Source organism: Schistocerca gregaria, chromosome 4 (assembly GCF_023897955.1).
Source record: "Schistocerca gregaria isolate iqSchGreg1 chromosome 4, iqSchGreg1.2, whole genome shotgun sequence".
Classification (NCBI taxonomy): Eukaryota; Metazoa; Arthropoda; class Insecta; order Orthoptera; family Acrididae; genus Schistocerca; species Schistocerca gregaria.
The window spans coordinates 329,065,384-329,088,331 of record NC_064923.1 but is presented as its reverse complement, the minus strand read 5'-3'; the positions used below and the strand labels follow the sequence as shown (position 1 = coordinate 329,088,331).

The window sequence follows — 22,948 nt, the reverse complement described above, 5'->3', positions numbered from 1 at the left end:
TGCCTGCCCTCTAGCACCCACCGAAGTTAGTGTTATAGTTATTTGCACAAAATGCGACAATCTTGTCAACAATATATTTTTATAATATATCCAAAATATAGCTAGCTCATAACCCTGTCGTTTCTCCACCAATGTTCTGAAGACAGATTACTTTGCACTGAACACCACTGGTAGGAATGAAATACTTAGCCATAATCGGCACACGCTTTGAACTTTTGTGACGCTGCATCAACCATCACAGACACATGCTTAGCATGTTTGAGTTCTGATTGAACTTCATGCACTGCGTACGGCGATAAAACGGTCACTAAAACCGATTCGCATCTTGTACTAGAACATGTGAATTTCTTCTCAAATAGGTCTCTGATAAGAAGAGGCAGGCAGTCCATTGAATGGAAAGAATGACTGTGTTTTGTGGTATGGAACGCAAACAGCCATTCTTCCACAGCGATGCGCATGTCTTCCTCTGTTCGTACTTTATTCGTACCTCCAAAGGACGTTATGCTGCTAGAAATTGTCGCAGAAACCGCCAACGGGTGCTTCTTTTCCTTTGTGTGCTGCATTATATCGGCATGTCCTCCATGCTCAATGGAAAAAGTAAACGACACAACGTACATTTTACCTTCGTACGTGATTTCCTTCAAGAAAGGGAACTCTTCTTTCATGATTTTCGAGAAGGAACACTTCTTTTTTCCCACATTAACGGGCACGAACTAGATATATCCACAGCAAACAACAGACCCAATATTGGAACTGACGCCTAGTTCTTACTGTTGTCTGTAACAGTCCAAAGACATCCTGCCGGTTACACCTGCTGCGAATTTATGCCACCTACCAGTAAATAGCTAATTCGTAACTACAAATACAATTAAACATTGATAGACCTATAACGTTCTTTAAATAAAACTTGTTAGACCCGTTCGTCATTTCTACAGTAGCAAATAGCCGATACGAAATGCAAAGTTCACAAATAATCGATATGAAACGTAAAGCTAACGCGTAAGTCACAGGCACTGAGCATTCACACCTTTCCCCATCCCTTGACCAAAATAATGCCCCTTTATTCCATCTTTGCGTTCAAGAGAAAGCAAGACTCATTTAAATGTTAAAAACTGTATCTATGAATCTAAATCGAAGTAAAAAGACGTAAAAACTCAAAATGAAGCAAAGAAGATAAGGTTACTGCTGACTACAAAAAAGCGGGATAATTTGCGTCCCGCTGAATATTTTGCGGGACAACTGGACAGAGATAGAAAAAAAAGGATAGTAACGTTAAAAACCGGACGTCATGTAACCCTACCTTACCGTGTTCCACTACCGAACGGCGCATGGGAAGAATGATTGTCGATAAGCCTCAGTAGTGGCTCCGATTTCTCCTGTTTTCCTCAACGTGGTCGTTACGGGAGATTTAGGAAGGCTTTTAGGAAAGTAAGATCCGCCTGACAACGAAATGGAAAACACACTGAAAACCCAATGAACCTTTACATTGATGTGTTCAACAGTGTCTCTAGTATGCCCATCGATCGCGTCATGTCGCACTTTTCAGTTCTGAGTGCACATTGAGCACGTAAAGATGCCTAGAAAATAGTGTCTCCCGCCAAGTATGCGTGTGAGAAATTTCATGTAGCCCATATAATTAACGTACAATATGTGATTAGAAGTATCTGGACACCTGTCTGGAAATGACTTACAAGTTCGTGGCGCCGTGCATTATGAATAGGTGATCAATCGTGTTGAAATATGAATTGCCATCCCCGAATTGCTCTTCAACAGTGGGAAGCAAGAAGGTGCTTAAAACATCACTGTAGGCCTGTGCTGTGATAGTGCCACCTAAAACTACAAGGGGTGAAAGTCCCCCCCACCATGAAAAACACGGCCACACCTTAACACCACCGCCTACGAATTTACTGTTGGCACTACACACGCTGGCAGACGAGGTTCATCGGGCATTCGTCATACCCACACGCTGCCATCGGATCGCCACACTGTGTACCGAGAGTTGTCACTCCACACAACGTTTAACATTGTTCAATAGTCCAATATTTACGCTCCTTATACCAAGCGAGTCATCGTTTGGCATTTACTGGCGTGATGTGTGGCTTATGAGCAGCCGCTCGACCATGAAATCCAAGTTTTCTCAACTCCCGCCTAAATGTCATAGTATTCGCAGTGTATCCTGATGCAGTTTGGAATTCTTGTGTGATGGTCTGGATAGATGTCTGCCTATTACACATTACGACCCTCTTCAACTGTAGGCGGTCTCTGTCAGTCAACAGACGAGGTCGGCCTGTACGCTTTTGTGCTGTACGTGTCCCTTCACGTTTCCACTTCACTATCAAATCAGAAACAGTGGATCTAGGGATGTTTAGGAGTGTATAAATCTGGCGTAGAGACATGTGACGCAAGTGACACCCAATCACCTGACTACGTACGAAATCCGTGTGTTCCGCTGAGCGCCCCATTTTCTGCCCTCTCACGATGTCTAATGACTACTGAGGTGTCTGGTATGCAGTACCTTGCAGTACGATGCACCTAATATGAAAAACTTATGTTTTTGGGGGTGTCCGGATACTTTTGATCACATAGGGTATCCGTCATGCACTTCAGCCTTTATGACAAATTCTCGTCTGCACACTGCAGGGGCACTGAAGACGGCCCTGCAGCGTTTACGATGGAAAATGTTTCATCGCCCACCATACAGCCGGGATGTTCCCTTGATGTGCATCTCTCTTCGCAAGAATCGCTAACTATAAAGCCAACATTTGGCACACGCAACGAACTGCGGAGCAGCGTAGAGAGGTGGTGGAAAGCACAAGCCATTGCCTCCTACGACAACGGTATTGGAATGTTGCTACAATGCTACGACAAATATCTCCGTCGCGGAGACCATGAAACAAGTAGGTTGGTTGGTTTGTGGGATTAAAGGGACCAGACTACTATGGTCATCGGTCCCTTGTTCCATAAAAACTAAAACCACCCGAAGAGAATATAAAACGAACAACAGGAAAGACAGCAGACGAAACAGGACATGAAATACTCTGACAGAGACCAGACAAAACCAATTAAAACACACAGTGTGATGGTGGTTGGCCGACCGAAGAGAAAAAGAGGAAAAGCCAACCACCAACAACACTTTAAAAACTCAGTTTAAAATCAGAGGCTAAAAGCCAGAATCAACACTAAAAAACAAATGCTCAGATTAAAGGATAAAAAAACCCTGCCCGAATAAAACACAAAACCAAGTCCACCATGGCAGAGTCATCTGATAAAAGAGCAGAGAGCGTGTCAGGCATTGCAAAAGTCTGCCTGAGCACGGTTAAAAGGGCGCACTCCGACAGAATATGGACCACCATCAAGGACGCCCCACAACGACAAAGAGGGGGATCCTCACGACACAGTAAGTAACTGTGCGTGAGTCGGGTGTGGCCAATGCGGAGCCGACAAAGGACGACTGAGTCCCTGCGGTTGGCTCGCATGGATGACCGCCACACAGTCGTCGTGTCCTTGACGGCACGGAGTTTGTTAGGGGTGGTCAGACCGCGCCATTCAGCATCCCAAAACGAGAGAACTTTGCGGCGTAAGACTGCCCGCAAATCAGCCGCCAGGAGGCCAATCTCCAGAGATGGCGCACTGGTGGCCTCTTTCGCCAGGCGGTCAACAGTTTCGTTGCCGGGTATACCAACATGGCCTGGGGTCCAAACAAAGACCACAGACCTGCCGCTACGGGCGGGAGTATGCAGGGACTCCTGGATAGCCATCACCAGACGAGAACGAGGGAAACACTGGTCGAGAGCTCGTAAACCGCTCAGGGAATCGCTACAGATAACGAAGGACTCACCCGAGCAGGAGCGGATATACTCTAGGGCACGAAAGATGGCGACCAGCTCAGCAGTGTAAACACTGCAGCCAGCGGGCAACGAACGTTGTTCAGAATTGTCCCCTAGGGGTTAGTGCATAACCGACTAGACCAGCAACCATCGAACCGTCGGTGTAGACAACGCCAGAGCCCTGATACGTGGCCAGGATGGAATAAAAGCGGCGTCGGAAGGCCTCCGGAGGGACTGAGTCCTTCGGGCCATGTGCCAAGTCGAGCCGAAGGCAAGGGCGAGGCACACACCACGGGGGTGTACGCAGAGGGGCCCGGAAAGGAGGTGGAACAGGGAAACATCCAAGCCAGGAAAGAAGCTGTTTGACACGTACGGCGATCGGACAACCCAACTGGGGCCGACGTTCTGGCAGATGAACGACTGACTGCGGGAAGAGGACACGATAATTTGGATGCCCGTGCAAGCTAAAAACATGGGGAGGGACACCTGCCTCCACAAGTATGCTGTCCACAGGGCTGGTTCGGAAGGCACCAGTGGCAAGGCGTATCCCGCTGTGGAGGATTGGGTCCAGCACCCGCAACGCAGATGGGGATGCTGAGCCATAAGCCAGACCCCCGTAGTCCAGACGGGACTGGATTAACGCCTGGTAAAGCCGTAGGAGAGTAGATCGGTCGGCGCCCCACCTGGTGTGGCTCAGGCATCGCATAGCATTTAGATGCCGCCAACACGCCTGTTTAAGCTGCCGAATATGAGGCAGCCAAGTCAACCGGGCATCAAAAACCATCCCCAAAAACCTATGTGACTCCACCACTTTAAGAAGCTCGCCGTCAAGATAAAGCCGCGGCTCCGGGTGAACAGTGCGTCGCCGGCAGAAATGCATAACGTAGGTCTTGGCTGCGGAAAACTGAAAACCATGCGCTACAGCCCAAGACTGCGCCTTGTGGATTGCGCCCTGTAGCTGAAGTTCAGCAGCTGCAATGCCAATAGAGCTGCAGTAAAGGCAGAAGTCGTCAGCATACAGGGAAGCGGAGACAGTATTTCCCATGGCCGCAGCGAGCCCGTTAATAGCTATTAAAAACAGACACACACTGAGAACAGAACCCTGGGGCACACCGTTCTCCTGGACTTGGGAGGAACTATATGAGGCCGCGACGTGCACGCGGAAGGTACGATACGACAGAAAACTGCGGATATAGATCGGCAGAGGGCCCCGAAGACCCCATCCATGAAGCGTAGAAAGGATGTGATGACGCCATGTGGTATCATACGCCTTCCGCATGTCGAAAAAGACAGCAACCAGATGCTGACGGCGAGCAAAGGCAGTACGGATGGCCGACTCCAGGCTCACCAGATTGTCGGCGGCGGAGCGGCCTTTACGGAACCCACCCTGAGACGGAGCCAGAAGGCCTCGAGACTCCCAATTCAAGCGCCGGCTCACCATCCGTTCAAGCAACTTGCAAAGAACGTTGGTGAGGCTAATGGGACGGTAGCTGTCCACCTCCAAAGGGTTTTTCCCTGGTTTCAGAATGGGGACAACAAGACTTTCCCGCCATTGCGACGGAAACTCACCCTCGACGCAAATGCGGTTGTAAAGATCGAGTAGGCGTCGCTGGAAGTCCACTGAAAGGTGTTTCAGCATCTGAGAGTGGATGCTATCTGGCCCAGGAGAGGTATCAGGACAAGCGGCGAGGGCACTTCGAAATTTCCACTCACTGAATGGAACATTGTACAATTCAGGATGGTGAGTGCGAAAAGAAAGACTCCGACGTTCTATCCGCTCCTTAATGGAACGGAAGCCCAAGGGGTAGTTGGCAGAAGCGGAATTCATAGCAAAGTGCTCTGCCAAGCGGTTTGCAATGACGTCGGAGTCAGTACAAACTGCTCCATTCAGTGAGAGCGCAGGGACACTGACAGGGGTCCGATAGCCATAGAGGCGGCGAATCTTGGCCCAGACCTGCGATGGAGTGACATGGAGGCCAATGGTGGACACATACCGCTCCCAGCACTCCTGCTTGCGTTGGCGGATAATGCAGCGGGCTCGCGCACGCAGCCGTTTGAAGGCGATAAGGTGGTCGATTGAGGGATGTCGCTTGTGACGCTGGAGCGCCCGCCGGCGAGCTTTAATGGCTTCAGCGATCTCAGGCGACCACCAAGGCACAGTCCGCCGCCGAAGGGACCCAGAAGAACGGGGAATGGCAGATTCGGCGGTGGTGACCGATTGAACCACTGCATCAATGGCATCGTTAGAGAGAGGCTCAATAGCGGCAGTGGAGGAGAACAAGTCCCAGTCAGCCAGATTCATAGCCCATCTGCTACGGCGCCCAGAAGACTGACGCTGTGGCAGTGACAGAAAGATCGGAAAGTGGTCACTACCACACAGGTCGTCATGCACTCTCCATTGGACAGACGGTAAGAGGCTAGGGCTACAGATGGCAATGTGCCATGCGCCACACTGAAGTGTGTGAAGGCACCATCATTTAAGATCGAGAGATCGAGCTGCGCCAATAAATGCTCAACGATGGCGCCTCGACCTGTTGCCACTTACCCACCCCACAGATGGTTATGGGCGTTAAAGTCGCCCAGTAACAGGAAAGGTGGAGGCAATTGAGCTATCAGAGCAGCCAGGACATGCTGCGCGACATCACCATCCGGTGGAAGGTAAAGACTGCAGACGGTAACAGCCTGTGGCGTCCACACCCGAACAGCGACAGCCTCTAAAGGTGTGTGGAGAGGTATAGACTCGCTGTGAAGAGAGTTCAGGGCATAGATGCAGACGCCACCAGACACCCTTTCATACGCTGCCCGGTTCTTATAATAACCCCGATAGCCACGGAGGGCGGGGGTTCGCATTGCTGGAAACCAAGTTTCCTGCAGAGAAATGCAGAGGAAAGGGTGAAGGCTGATAAGTTGGCGGAGCTCAGCTAGATGGTGGAAGAAACCGCTGCAGTTCCACTGGAGGATGGTGTTGTCCATGGCTGAGAAAGGCTTGACGGGGCTGGGAAGGGAGATTACGCCGCTGGGTCACCTGCTGTCTCTGATTTAGCACCTGTGATAGTGCTTTCCATGGCGTCTGATGGACCGGCGAGATCGAGGTCCTCAGCGGACGCCAGAATCTCCACCGCATCCACAGACGCAGAGCTGGAAGGTTGCGGTAGGATGGCTGCCACCGCGAGTTCCTTGGACTGAGAGCTCTTCTTGGGTTTCTCACGCCGTTCCTTGGGTCGCACCGGCTGGGAGGGCTTCACCGATTCAGTCTCCGGGACGGAGGAGGATCGTGAAGCCCTACGACCAGCTGATTGCGGGCACTTACTCCATTGTCGGTCGTCAGGCTTCTCGCTGGCGGAAACCTGGGAAGGGAGGGACCCAAGGGACCCCTTGCGAGCGTGAGAAGCCGAAGAAGTTGGACACTTTTCCGGCTTAGAAGTGGGAACGGACGTCCCCGATGGGTGGGATGGTGTTGCTCCTGAGGTAGGTGGCGCAGGAGCAACCCGGTGGGTAGAGCCCCCCACTGGCGAGGGGGCAGGAGTAGTTTTACTACTCGTCGATCCGGCCACAAGTGGTGAAACAGACGGGGCTAGCACAGGTGTTGTAGCAGCAGCGTAGGAAGATGTAATTCTCACAGGATGGAGTCGGCCGTATTTCCTCTTGGCCTCAGTATAGGTTAGTCGGTCCAGGGTCTTGTATTCCATGATTTTACGCTCTTTCTGGAAAATTCGGCAGTCTGGCGAGCAAGGTGAATGGTGCTCCCCGCAGTTGACACAGATGGGAGGCGGGGCACATGGAGTATTGGGATGTGATGGGCTGACATGTGAGGCTGGAAGTGCAGCGAGAAGACATATGGCCGAACTTCCAGCACTTAAAGCACCGCATCGGGGGAGGGATATAGGGCTTAACGTCACATCGGTAGACCATCACCTTGACTTTTTCCGGTAATGTATCCCCTTCGAAGGCCAAGATGAAGGTACCGGTAGCAATCTGATTTTCCTTCGGACCCCGATGAACGCGCCGGACGAAATGTACACCTCGGCGCTCTAAATTGGCGCGCAGCTCTTCATCAGACTGCAAAAGAAGATCCCTTTGACTGGGCAGAGGATGCCGTTTGTATCAGGACTGACGCAGAGTGCATTTTTGACAAGCCCTCCACCTCCCCAAACTTGTCCTCTAAATGCTCAACGAAGAACTGAGGCTTTGTGGAGAGAAAAGACTCCCCATCAACCCTCGTACAAACTAAGAAGCGGGGCGAATAACTGCTACTGCCATCCTGAGACTTACGTTCCTCCCACGGTGTGGCCAGGGAGGGGAACGTTTTAGGATCGTACTTCTGAGCATTAAACTGAGCCCGAGAACGCTTAGAGACTGCTGGCGGCTGGCCACCAGCGAGAGACGATGTACCACGCTTCATTGCGGGTCATCCGCCCTGATGCCACCTACTCCGACCAAGGGCCCTCCCCACGGGCGCCACCCAGCCACGGCAAGAGCCACGTGGCAGGATGGCCGTTGCCGGGAGTCCCGATACCCCAGGAGGATAGGCATCTACTCCTTGGCATACGTGGGGAGTTAACGGCGCAGGCATCAATAGAGACGATCCCTGTGTTGTCAGGGGGCTACAACCAACAGGGTACATGGCGGCCCCACCACAACGGACTGGCTACCGTGCTGGATGTTAGGTAACATGTGGTCCATGGTCGCCGTCGGTGCAGAAAGAGGCACTGCACAGTGCAAGGTGTTATCTGCACGCAGAAAAAGAGTCATGCCCAAGAGATGGAGAGCGGACAGGACTGCAGTTCAACGGTGTATAAGCTGGCGAAAGGTCTGACCGCAAGATGGACACAATGCACCAAGTAAGGCGCCCTTCCCCAATCGGCTCGCTCTTCGGAAAATTTTGAGAGATGGAGGTCAAACCCAACAGGGGACCATCATATAAGGCCGAAAAGTTGGAGACTCCTTTTAGTCGCCTCTTACGACAGGCAGGAATGCCACGGGCCTATTCTAACCCCCGAACCCGCAGGGGGCTGAAACAAGTAGATCGAAGGTGTAGCTAACTGTTGCAAATAAAACATTTTATTTTTATTTTCACTGCGGTTTCCATTTCGCGACCAATCGGACCTTAATTTCCGATTAGCCCTTGTACGTGTGTGGAAGGAAGTAATATGTTGTCCGACTCTTCCTGGAAAATGCTGTCTCGAAATATCAATAAGAGCGCTGCAATCATGGACTGAGAGGCTTATCCTGGCGGAGGTTCGAGTCCTCCCTCGGGCATGGGGTGTGTGTGTGTGTGTGTGTTTGTCCTTAGGATAAATGTGATCAAATGTGTGTGAAATCTTATGGAACTTAAATTCTAAGGTCATCAGTCCCTAAACTTACACACTACTTAATATAAATTACCTTAAGGACAAACACACACACCCATGCCAAATGGACGACTCTAACCTCCGCCGGAACTAGCCGCACCCTTAGGATAATTTAGATTACGTAGTGTGTAAGCTTAGGGACTGATGACCTTAGCAGTTAAGTCCCGTAAGATTTCACACACATTTGAACATTTTTTATCAATAGCAAATTTCTCCGCGATGCATAACGCCTGTGTCGTAACGACTGCCAATGGAGTTTGTTGAGTATCTCGGTAACGCGCCCGCAACGGCGAAAAGATCCCGAGACGAAACGTGCCGCTCTTCGTTGGAATTTCTCTCTCTCTCTCTCTCTCTCTCTCTCTCTCTCTCCCCTATCAGACCTACCTGCTAAATATCCTATCCTGATTAACACTACTCAAGAATCGCTCGAATAAGCGTCTTATAAGCCACTTCGATACAAAGCTAAATTCCGGACAAACACCTTTAGAAAAGACTCGTCAGCACTTAAAATTAGTATTCAACTTTAACAAATTCCTATTTCTCAGAAATGGTTCCTTTACTATAGGCAGTCTGCATTTTATAACCTCTTCACTTTGGCTATCGTGTTGTTTTGATGCCCAAATACCAAAACAACATCTAGTTTTATTATCTAATTTACTAATCTAATTTCCTCATTTACTTCAACTTTATTTCCTGATTTAATTCGACTACATTCTATTACCTTTTTTTATTTTCGTTGATGTTCATCTTATACCTATAACCTTTTCTCAAGACAGTATCCATCAGTTCAGCTGCTGTTCCAAGTCCTTTGCCGTACCCGACAGAAATAAAACGCCCTCTGCGAACCTCTAAGTTTTTACTAAATATTCCAAATTTTTCTCACATACTTCCCGTGAAATGATCACAACGAGACAATCAGAGAGATCCATCTGCGAATGAAATGGAACAGAAGAGAGGGAACGGTGTTGGTGATAGGGGAGGGAGAGAGGGAGGGAGGGGAGATAGGGAGGGAGGCGGGGCTTGCGGACCATAGCTGTAGATGAACGTAGATATGTAATGTTTATCTGTAAGGCTGTGTTCTTTTTGTGTGTGTGTGTAGTGTGGACTGAAGAGATCATCCTTGATGACTTATTCTTCTAGGATGGGATGTAAGGATAAAAGGAAAACACTGTATTTATTACACATTGAGTTAGGCGTGGGCACGCGATGGGTCCTTTAGCCTGCTCTCTTTGGTGATGTCTATCTCCTGTGGAGGGTGAAATGTGCCGAGGCTGTTGTGTGTGACTGCGTCGTCGTGTTATGACAGATTGCCTATGGGGGGGGGGGGGGGGGGGGGGGGTGAAACGTTATTGACTTCAGTACTCGATACTTGTGCCATCATGCAGGGTTTTACCATTCCTACCGATTGTCGAACTTCGTCCCTAAGGGCATCGATTTTGTCAAAAACTCGTAGAGCCTTGTCATGGACCTTCTCTTGTATAGTGTACTCGTGGAGTGCGGTGCGGATGTCGACGTTTCTTGTCCACCATGGAGCTCCTGTGATCCGTCGATAGCAAATGTTTTGCAGCGCTTGGAGTTCGTTGTAGTTGGAGACGCACGTAGTTTCCCACGAGGTGGAGCCATATAACGTTGTGGGTTCCACCGTTGCCTTGTACAATTGGAGTTTAGTCTTAGGGTTGTGATCCTTACTCTTCAGGAACGAAATCAATGACGTGGCCATTTTCTGAGGTGCTGTCTTCTTGTCGTCAATATGCTGCGTAAAGAATAATTTTTTGTCAAGGTAGACACCGAGATACTTCACTCCCGGCGATCATGGGATAAACTGATCAGCTATTTGGAGTCTGCGTTCAGAACTGGTTTCCTCCGTGTGAACAGAACGGCTGCCGTCTTCGTCTGGTTGATCGTTATCTTATTTTCCAGCGCCCAGCGTTCCAGGCTGCGTTCACAGTGGCATCGACTACGGTCTTCAGACGCCGTCGCCAGAGGTCGCCAGATAAAATCGGCCGATAGCTTGGTCACGGTGCGTCCGATCTCCTCCGTCAGTTTTTGGCAGGGTCGAGGAGGTTATGTTATGTCAGGTCAGATTAAAATCTGTTCTATGTTGAAGTAGATTAGATTTCAACCTCCAAGGCTGGGATGGATACTATGACGCCTCTTTGGTTGGAGACGTGTGCTGAGATGGCGGAGTTTGCTGTTAAAAAGATGCCTAATGCAGGCAAAGAGCTGCATCCGTCTCGAAAAGAACGTGGTGAGTACTGCATACCTCGTCCTCAGTTACTGGATTACCAGTCAAGTTTTACGAATACATGAGATGAAGGGACAAACGCAGTGTCACAAAAGTTAGAAACGCTTTGACGTTGTGACGCCACTTAACGTCTCCCACCACCCATTAGCGACCGAAGGGGCCATCACCTTTAAAGCTAAAATGCCGCAACTGTATTACGAAAATACGTAGTTTCACCGATACATCACGTTCAGAACCACACCAAAACGCACTGTTGCGAGTACAGTTTATTACGCCACAGTGGTAGAATGTGCGACTTTGGTGTGTAAAGGTTTCGCCAATGAGAGATAAGCACACAGTGGTTAATTTACGAGGCGACAGTAGATGACGTTCTTACATGTTGCATGGCTAAAATTTTTGTTTGTGTGAGGAAGTATTATTTAATTAACGAAGGTGGAATTGTGGTTTCAAAGCAGCTAACTTTATTCTAAAAATTAAGAGAATCAACGCAATATTACCTGTATATCCAGAGATCGGATTCTAGTGCTGGAAATTTCAATGCTCTCTAAACAGTTGTCCAGATGTTTTGGGAACGATAGCAACAAGGTTCCACATTGCGTACTATTTGAAATGCAAGACTCAAAATATTAGGTTTTAAATTAGTCTTTAGCGCACCGTAAATAGCACCCAACATATCACCCAAAAATTTTCAAATGGTATTTTTCAGAAAGTATTATAACCTTAAATATTGGAAAGATGCAACCGCCAGTTGTCAAATATCAAACTGTCTCTTCTTGTCTTACTTCAACCAGAACTACATCTTTAATGCGAGTATGGGATTTTTTAATAGAACTCCAGTCACACCACTAGAAGTATTCGAATTATCTGCACCTAAAATTTCCGATCAAGATGCTGGCTACTTTGGTTTCCCACAAACCTACTATTTCAGTCCACAGATTGCGAAGTATATCCCGGCTATGACATTTTCATCCTCAGGATGCCACAAAGTACTTCTTTGACTAAATTTGTCAGTTTCTCACAGTCCATGCTTCGTGTCACGTGGGTCGATATGGCCGAAGAAAACAAACTAATATTTTCAACGTTTTCGTCCGAAATCTGCACTTTTGGGCGATGATATAGACTAATTATAATCGTGCATGCAGTGGTGTACTGATATGAAAAGGTCAGCCGTCTTCGGCCGATGCCGGTCGTCGGCGGAATCCAATGATATCGTTGCCACAGTATCCGCAACCTTAGGACTCCTTATTAGTCCTGCAGCAGCACAAACCTTAAAAAGTAGGGATCGCTGAGAGAAGTGCAGTGAGCCTTGCCGCGCGAGCGTGAGAGTGCAATGATCGGTGGCCGCTCCTGCGACACCAATCGACCGGCATCCTAACCGTTGCCGGGACAATTTGGTGGCCGTCGCTGCCACCGCACGACGGGGGTTACAGTTTAATGCCCGTCCAGATCGCAGCCATTAGAGACTCGGCACTAGCTCGTTTGAAAGAAGGTGGAGTCATTAAGTCGCTTCGGACTTAATCCAACGCTCGTAACGCGCAGACAACAATTTTTGTCACTACTAACTTTCGTTTACGTTGCTCTACTCCTTCTTGGTGTAGTGCTTTTTTTCAGTTAATGTATGTCTCGACCGATACACTTTCGAATAACACGCCTAAAAAATGAACTACTCCGTGTGAGCTCTGCAGGTTCCTCTCGGTACAGTTCTAACATAACTGGATGAGGAGAGAGAACAGGCGAGATAACGGCAACAGTATATCACTTCCAATAGGTCTACGACTAATAGAGAGCTATCGTTCGGGATTATGGATTCTCTCTCTGACTTACCCTAGCGCCGGTTGCGGTGGTCTAGCGGTTCTAGGCGCTCAGTCCGGAACCGCGCAACTGCTACGGTCGCAGGTTCGAATCCTGCCTCGGGCATGGATGTTTGTTATGTCCTTAGGTTAGTTAGGTTTAAGTAGTTCTAAGTTCTAGGGGACTGATGACTACAGATGTTAAGTCCCATAGTGCTCAGAGCCACTTGAACCACTTTTTGAACCTACCCTACCAGCCAAAAAATTTCTATATTTGAATATGAATGGAAAACAGTTAAGATAGAGTTTTTAATGCCTTAGGTGTTTTACTTATAAACAATCTCCCCCACTTGAGTACAACGCACTAGAACGTTCATACAAACACGTGATAAAGCCAGAAGAGTCGCCCTTTTGGATTTGTTCAATTCGCAGGTCACTCTGGCTTGAATGTCGGTTATGTCGTCAAAACATTGATCTTTCACGTGAATTTATGAACTTTGTCGTTTTGTGGTGGGTTCGTATATATAAAATCATATCTCGTCTCCCGTGACGATTTTTTTTTCCATTGCTATTTGTGACAGAACGATGTTAAAACATTACGTCGCACACAACTGACTGGCAGAATGCACATCTGTCGTTTACAGTTGTTTGTTCGAGTCGCTACCGTAGTTTTTCCGCTGACATTGCTCTTACTCCAGGAATAAAATCAGTCCTGGAACTTTTGGGACGGGCAGTGTAAGTCCAGTGAAACAATTACCTTTGCACGGCGGTCAAGTGAGTCGTGCATGTCACGCTGATTACCAATTGCATATCTTAGCTCACAGAACAGTGCAAAGAATAAGCTGGTTTAAATCTGAAGCATGAAGAGACAGGCCAAAAGCAGACAGCACATGGCCACTTTTGTGTGTGTGTGTGTGTGGGGGGGGGGGGGGGGGGGGGGGGGAGGGGGGCGAGGCGGCTGCTCTGTGCGCCTTTACAGTGGCCGAGAGGACCGTACAGCAGGAGAAAGTATACCACAATCGGTTTGCTGCCTCCCGAGAGCTGGTAAGTCCATGCTTCGGTGAAAAAGAGCCGACTGCAGGAGAATGGCGTAAGGAAAGAGCTTCGCCGTGTCGTTCCGCTCCGGATAGTGCTATTCGACTCAGCTGATGCGGTTCTACTGTGCCACGTACCTTCACAATCTTTCCACGACGTACGTACATACCTGATACCGAGCTCTGCCCAACGAGTAAAAATTCTAAAACCTAATGAACCCACCAGAAAGACGGCTACGATCAGTTGTCAAATAATTCTCAGCAGGAGATTCCAATGCACAGACCCCGTCAGCAGAAACTGCCGAACCAATACTAATACCTGAAATACACGTTTATCTATGATATTCAAGATAGCTCGAGAACACTGCAGCTATACACTAATATAACAAAGAAGGCAGCGGTGTAGACAGTCACAGTCCATTTGAATTGATAGTTTGTTTATCTGCGAGTTGTGCCAGGTCTAAGCACACCTTCAGTACATTTTACGCTTATCTTGTGGAGAAAATTTATTCTTTTTCTAAAGCAATACAGAGTAAATATAGCTTTACGCGTTTTTTGTAAAAAAAAAGTTATCTTCACGAGGAACACGTAACAAGGGACAAGAGATTTACGCGCGGTGTGAAGATTTTGTTAGGCTTGAAACCACATTTCAGTGACATTGCGACTGGTTGACTGTTTTGACATACCGTACTTCCAATAGTAACCAATGTGTAGGTAGTCAAATTTAACATGGAAACTCCGTATATCTCACAAATAATTCAAAATTTTATAGTAAGATTTTCTACAAATTATAGTAAACAGCACGCTATTTACAGTAAGAAACCAAACTGCAGTTATGAGAGTCAAAAGGCATGACATGGAAGCAATAGTTGAGAAGGGAGTTAGATAGGGCTGTAGCTTATTCCTGACGTTATTCAATCTATACATTGAGCAAGCTGTGAAAAAAACCAAGGAGAAATCTGCAAAGTGCATAAAAGTTCATTGTGAAGAAATACTAAATTTGGGGTTTGAATACGAGTGTAATTCGGTCAGAGACGAGAAAGGACTTGGAAGAACACCTGGTCGAAATGTATGTCTTGAAAAAGTAAAACAAAGGTAAAGTAAAACAATGGTAATGCAATGAAGTAGTATTCAGTGAGGTAATGCTGAGAGAATGAGATTAAGAAAAGAGACACAAAAAGCAGTAGATGTGTTTTGTGATTTGGGCAGCAAAATAATTGGCGAAGGCCAAAGTAGAGACGAAGTAGAGAAGACATAAAACGTGGACTAGTAATGGCAAGAAAAGCGTTTTCAAGAAGAAGAAACCTGCTAGCATTGAATACAAATTTAAATTAGGAAGCCTTTTCTGAAGGAGTGTAACCTTGTACGAAAGTGAAATATGGATGATAAACAGTTCAGACAAAACGAGAATAGCAGCTTTTGAAACGTAGTGCTTCAGAAGAATGTTAAGATTATTCCATGGATAGATACATAACTAAAGAGTAAGTGCTGAATAGAATCCGAAAAAAAGACATTTTTGGCACAACTTGATTGAAAGACGGGATCGGTTGATAGGCATCAAAGAATCGTAAATCTCTCATGTAGGAAAGTTGGAGGGAGGTGGGGAAGGGGAATTACAGAGGGAGACCAAGGCTTGGCTACAGCAAACAGATTCAAATGGACGAAGGTTGCAATCATTATACAGAGATGATGAGCCTTGCACAGGATGCACTAACTTGGAGAGCTCAATCAGATCAGTCTTTGGAGTGAATGTTTTTTATTTTCATGACATCCTTTCATTGCTGATGATTTCTGGAAAAGACATAAAATACATTAAAAAAAGGTAAATTTGATGTGCGTGAAGCCGAAGACCACCGGTACACCAGTCTCTCCACATCATTACCCATGTTCATATGTCAATGTAGGTGAAACTGTTGTTCCCAATGTCTTAATCTCTCTTACACAGTAAATTCCCTGTCCTTTTCTCAGAAAATATTCACTGCATAGTTCAACAAGCTTTGTGTCACAATATTTTTGTATTTCCAATTATAAATAACAGGTATATCTTCTCCGCGAAAGGTAAGTAAAAAATGTTCTATTACCATGTACTTACACAACTACATTAAACAAAAGATGTATCATGTAGTAAGTCACTGGCTACATGGTACGTACACCAAACGCAAATAAAAAAAATCTTGTAAACCCGAACGTTTATGTGCGAAATGTTCGGAAAAGGACGAAGGGTAGAGGGCAACGTGGCTGTAATAAAAATCTCTGTCGCCTAGTGTACAACCATCACAGAAGTATTAAAAAAGTTTTCTGTGAACGATACAAGGAATCAAATAACGAAGCGAAAACACGTAGTTCTCTTAGTCTACTATGCAAGTTTGTACAAGTAGTGATGGGATCCTGGATAGGAACAATGTTCAGGTCACGCAGGGACTCATTATCTTGCAGACAGCTCGTGGGTTGTAAGCACAACATGCATCTAAACACCCACCTCTACTGCAAACCAGTAACAATTCAACAGGCAACGCACAATAATAATGAGGGCAGGACATTCCAAAGAAAGGTATGCCCCGTCACTTGCATAGGTAACATCTGGTGAGGAGCCAAACAGAGAGTTCATAACGAGTCTTCATATTTCTACATGCGATAAGGACGATGTGCAAAATTTTTGCCTATAGAGAGAGGAGTAGCTGATTTACAGTTCAATGTCCCATAGACATCGCATCTAAAGCGAAGAGCTAATAGCGATGGAAAGGCCATTTTCTTCATCGACATCCCCGTATGCTTCGAGTAATAGCGCCGTGCTTCAGCGGAGTCAGAAGTATCGTCAGTATCCCACCAACATTTCACATTCCTGGGATGTACTGCCGCATAACCTGGGATGTACTGCCGCACAACGCATGTCCCCTCCTACACATCTATTTACAGCGTCTTTCCCTTCCACCTACAAAAAAGTACATCAGCCTGAATGGCTTTCTGGTACTTGAGTAGGCGTATTACTACCTTAAGGTGGTTGTACGATAGCTGCATCTGCCAAGTGCACCAGTTGACCAAGTACGTTTCGTGGGAGCTACACCTGCGAACTTACTAGAAAGAAGGTATTAATTGTCTGATAGCTTTCCTTCGACTGCATATTGGAAGCGCGTTTAATTAACTTAATGATAATTAGTAAACCCCTCTCTTCCTAGACAGGCGCATACAACAATATTTGAATTTCTAGGATCGTGTAATGCAAGGAAATTCAACAGAATATCCTTTAGTCACACGCCTGGGGGATAATACTGTTTCTTACTTTTAATCCCCCCCATGAACCATGGACCTTGCCGTTGGTGGGGAGGCTTGCGTGCGTCTGTGCTACAGATAGCCGTACCGTAGGTGCAACCACAGCGAAGGGTATCTGTTGAGAGGCCAGACAAGCGTGTGGTTCCTGAAGAGGGGCAGCAGCCTTTTCAGTAGTTGCAAGGTCAACAGTCTGGATGATTGACTGATCTGGCCCTGTAACAATAACCAAAACGGCCTTGCTGGTACTGCGAACGACTGAAAGCAAGGGGAAACTACGGCCGTAATCTTTCTCGAGGGCATGCAGATTTACTGTATGATTAAATGATGATGGCGTCCTCTTGGGTAAAATATTCCGGAGGTAAAATAGTCCCCCATTCGGATCTCCGGGCGGGGACTACTCAAGAGGATGTCGTTATCAGGAGAAAGAAAACTGGCATTCTACGGATCGGAGTGTGGAATGTCAGATCCCTTAATCGGGCAGGTAGGTTAGAAAATTTAAAAAGGGAAATGGATAGGTTAAAGTTAGATATAGTGGGAATTAGTGAAGTTCGGTGGCAGGAGGAACAAGACTTCTGGTCAGGTGGCTACAGGGTTATAAACACTAATTCAAATAGGGGTAATGCAGGAGTCGGTTTAATAATGAATATGAAAATAGGAATGCGGGTAAGCTACTACAAACAGCATAGTGAACGCATTATTGTGGCCAATGTAGATACGAAGCTCACATATACTACAGTAGTACAAGTTTATATGCCAACTAGCTCTGCAGATATTGAAGAAATGTATGAGGAAATAAAAGAAATTATTCAGATAGTGAAGGGAGGTGAAAATTTAATAGTCGTGGGTGACTGGAATTCTAGTGTAGGAAAAGGGAGAGAAGGAAACGTAGTAGGTGGATATGGATTGGGGCTAAGAAATGAAAGAGGAAGCCGTCTGGTAGAATTTTGCACAGAGCACAACTTAATCATAGCTAACACTTGGTTCAAGAATCATGAAAGAAGGTTGTAGACATGGAAGAACCCTGGAGATACTTACAGGTTTCAGATATATTACATAATGGTAAGACAGAGATTTAGGAACCAGGTTTTAAATTGTAAGACATTTCCAGGGGCAGATGTGGACTCTGACCACAATCTATTGGTTATGACCTGTAGATTAAAATTGAAGAAACTGCAAAGTCGTGGGAATTTAAGGAGATGGGACCTGGTTAAACTGAAAGAACCAGAGGGTGTACAGAGTTTCAGGGAGAGCATAAGGGAACAATTGACAGGAATAGGGGAAAGAAATACAGTAGAAGAAGAATGGGTAGCTTTGAGGGATGAAGTAGTGAAGGCAGCAGAGGATCAAGTAGGTAAAAAGACGAGGGCTAGTAGAAATCCTTGGGGAACAGAAGAAATATTGAATTTAATTGATGAAAGGAGAAAATATAAAAATGCAATAACTGAAGAAGGCAAAAAGGAATACAAACGTCTCAAAAATGAGATCGACAGGAAGTGCAAAATGGCTCAGCAGGGATGGCTAGAGGATAAATGTTAGGATGTAGAGGCTTATCTCACTAGGGGTAAGATAGGTATTATGTTCGAGTATAATGTCTTTTCTGGAGACTAGAAATCTACTCTGTAGGAATCAGCATGGGTTTCGAAAAAGACGGTCGTGTGAAACCCAGCTCGCGCTATTCGTCCACGAGACTCAGAGGGCCTTAGACACGGGTTCACAGGTAGATGCCGTGTTTCTTGACTTCCGCAAGGCGTTTGACACAGTTCCCCACAGTCGTTTAATGAACAAAGTAAGAGCATACGGACTATCAGATCAATTGTGTGATTGGATAGAGGAGTTCTTAGATAACAGAACGCAGCATGTCATTCTCAATGGAGAGAAGTCTTCCGAAGTAAGAGTGATTTCAGGTGTGCCGCAGGGGAGTGTCATAGGACCGTTGCTATTCACAATATACATAAATGACCTGGTGGATGACATCGGAAGTTCACTGAGGCTTTTTGCAGATGATGCTGTGGTGTATCGAGAGGTTGCAACAATGGAAAATTGTACTGAAATGCAGGAGGATCTGCAGCGAATTGACGCATGGTGCACGGAATGGCAATTGAATCTCAATGTAGACAAGTGTAATGTGATGTGAATACATAGAAAGATAGGTCCCTTATCATTTAGCTACAAAATAGCAGGTCAGCAACTGGAAGCAGTTAATTCCATAAATTATCTGGGAGTACGCATTAGGAGTGATTTAAAATGGAATGATCATATAAAGTTGATCGTCGGTAAAGCAGATGCCAGACTGAGATTCATTGGAAGAATCCTAAGGAAATGCAATCCGACAACAAAGGAAGTAGGTTACAGTACGCTTGTTCGCCCAATGCTTGAATACTGCTCAGCAGTGTGGGATCCGCACCAGGTAGGGTTGATAGAAGAGATAGAGAAGATCCAACGGAGAGCAGCGCGCTTCGTTACAGGATCATTTAGTAATTGCGAAAGCGTTACGGAGATGATAGATAAACTCCAGTGGAAGACTCTGCAGGAGAGACGCTCAGTAGCTCGGTACGGGCTTTTGTTGAAGTTTCGAGAACATACCTTCACCGAAGAGTCAAGCAGTATATTGCTCCCTCCTACGTATATCTCGCGAAGAGACCATGAGGATAAAATCAGAGAGATTAGAGCCCACACAGAAGCATACCGACAATCCTTCTTTCCACGTACAATACGAGACTGGAATAGAAGGGAGAACCGATAGAGGTACTCAGGGTACCCTCCGCCACACACCGTCAGGTGGCTTGCGGAGTACGGATGTAGATGTAGATGTAGATAGATACTGCCTACAGGAAAATTAAAGAGACCTTTGGAGATAAGAGAACCACTTGTATGAATATCAGGAGCTCAGATGGAAACCCAGTTCTAAGCAAAGAAGGGAAAGCAGAAAGGCTGAAGGAGTATATAGAGGGTCTATACAAGGGCGATGTACGTGAGGACAATATTATGGAAATGGAAGAGGATGTAGATGAAGATGAAATGGGAGATACGATACTGCGTGAAGAGTTTGACGGGGCACTGGAAGACCTGAGTCGAAACAAGGCCCCCGGAGTAGACAACATTCCATTGGAACTACTGACGGCCTTGGGAGAGTCAGTCCTGACAAACCCTACCATCTGGTGAGCAAACTGCATGAAACAGGAGAAATACCCTCAGACTTCAAGAAGAATATAATAATTCCAATCCCAAAGAAAGCAGGTGTTGACAGATGTGAAAATTACCGTACAATCAGTTTAATAAGCCACAGCTGCAAAATACTAACACGAATTCTTTACAGACGAATGGAAAAACTAGTAGAAGCTGACCTCGGGGAAGATCAGTTTGGATTCCGTAGAAATACTGGAACACGTGAGGCAATACTGACCTTACGACTTACCTTAGAAGAAAGATTAAGGAAAGGCAAACCTACGTTTCTAGCATTTGTAGACTTAGAGAAAGCTTTTGACAATGTTGATTGGAATACTCTCTTTCAAATTCTGAAGGAGGCAGGGGTAAAATACAGGGAGCGAAAGGCTATTTGCAATTTTTACAGAAAGCAGATGGCAGTTATAGGAGTCGAGGGGCACGAAAGGGAAGCAGTGGTTGGGAAGGAAGTGAGACAGGGTTGTAGCCTCTCACCGATGTTATTTTATCTGTATATTGAACAAGCAGTAAAGGAAACAAAAGAAAAATTCGGAGTAGGTATTAAAATCCATGGAGAAGAAATAAAAACTTTGAGGTTCGCCGATGACATTTTAATTCTGTCAGAGACAGCAAAGGACTTGGAAGAGCAGTTGAATGGAATGGACAGTGTCTTGAAAGGAGGATATAAGATGAACAACAACAAAAGCAAAACGAGAATAATGGAATGTAGTCGAATTAAGTCGGGTGATGCTGAGAGAATTACACACTTAAAGTAATAAAGGAGTTTTGCTATTTGGGGAGCAAAATAACTGATGATGATCGAAGTAGAGAGGATATAAAATGTAGACTGGCAATGGCAAGGAAGGCGTTTCTGAAGAAGAGAAATGTGTTAACATCGAGTATAGATTTAAGAGTCAGGAAGTCTTTTTCTGAAAGTATTTGTATGGAGTGTAGCAATGTATGGAAGTGAAACATGGATGATAAATAGTTTGGACAAGAAGAGAATAGAAGCTTTCGAAATGTGGTGCTACAGAAGAATGCTGAAGATTAGATGGGTAGATCGCATAACTAATGAGGAAGTATTGAATAGGATTGGGGAGAAGAGAAGTTTGTGGAACAACTTGACCAGAAGAAGGGATCGGTTGGTAGGACATGTTCTGAGGCATCAATGGATCAACAATTCAGTACTGGAGGGCGAAGTGGAGGGTAAAAAACGTAGAGGGAGACCAAGAGATGAATACACCAACCAGATTCAAAAGGATGTAGGTTGCAGTAAGTACTGGGAGATGAAGAAGCTTGCACAGGATAGAGTAGCATGGAGAGCTGCATCAAACCAGTCTCAGGACTGAAGACCACAACAACAACAACACTTTTAATCATCGTCAGCACCACTTAGCAGTATGGGGGTCACAAAAGAAAGAAAAGACAAAAGCACACTGCATGGCAGAGAATGAACAAACACTATTTTCGACGTATCGAGGGTTCGACACTTGGCGAACGCTCGAATTCCTGAATACGAGCGACGGCCCAGTACCTTGCGGCTCATTACCCTCCCGGTCCAATATGAAAGTGTTCAATCACTGCCTAAACTGCAGTTACTTTTGGGCAACCACTCTAGATGCCTCATAATTAAAAATGCTCACCGCGTAAGTTAGGCTGCCGATCGAAGTACATAAACATCTCTAATTCAAAGTTATCGAATTCAAATACTCAATTTTGCACATACGTTTCAGTCCGACGCCCGCTGTTTGGACGTGGGTACAGTGACATCCAACCGCGCCCTGTTCACGACACACTAGAGCCACCGCGGCAGTATGTTTTACATGCGCGCACGGTATCAATAGCTTATGGCTCCCTGTACGCAATATTCCAGGGGGGTCTTCTACGAACAGCGGATACACCCCTTGCACGGCCTGCACGTTCGCCTAACGTGTTCTGAATAGAAACGGCCAGAACACCGGAGCACGGCAACGAACCCTCAAGAACTGCCTTCGGCAGCCACAATCAAACACTTGTTTACCACAAGGAAGCAGCAACCACTGAATTTCCCTGGAGGTTATTTATCGACTCATAACCACGTAATGTTTATTCTAGATGCGAAAATCTCTTATCTTTCACCACAAATTCAGGGTGGTATTCATTGACATAAGAGTAACACTTCTCGTTTTCCGTTAGGTTGAATTTTTACGGATCTTCAATCAAATTCCAAATCATTCCCTGATAAAGTGTAATAAAATACTGAAATATTTGTGTTAGGAAATCTCAGTAA

At 46.2% G+C, this 22,948-nt stretch overlaps 2 protein-coding genes across 11 annotated transcripts in view; one reads left to right on the top strand and one right to left on the bottom strand.

The window, feature by feature from the left end:
- The window catches only part of LOC126268005 (F-actin-monooxygenase Mical), a 505,795-nt gene that overhangs the window by 227,463 nt on the left and 255,384 nt on the right, over window positions 1–22,948 (bottom strand). The window lies entirely within an intron of this gene.
- LOC126268011 (craniofacial development protein 2-like) overlaps window positions 17,913–22,948 on the top strand; it is a 492,966-nt gene continuing 487,930 nt past the window's right edge. The window contains exon 1 of the mRNA XM_049973420.1: window positions 17,913–18,097. The gene's annotated coding sequence lies outside the window, so the exon portion shown is untranslated. The remainder of the gene's footprint in view (window positions 18,098–22,948) is intronic.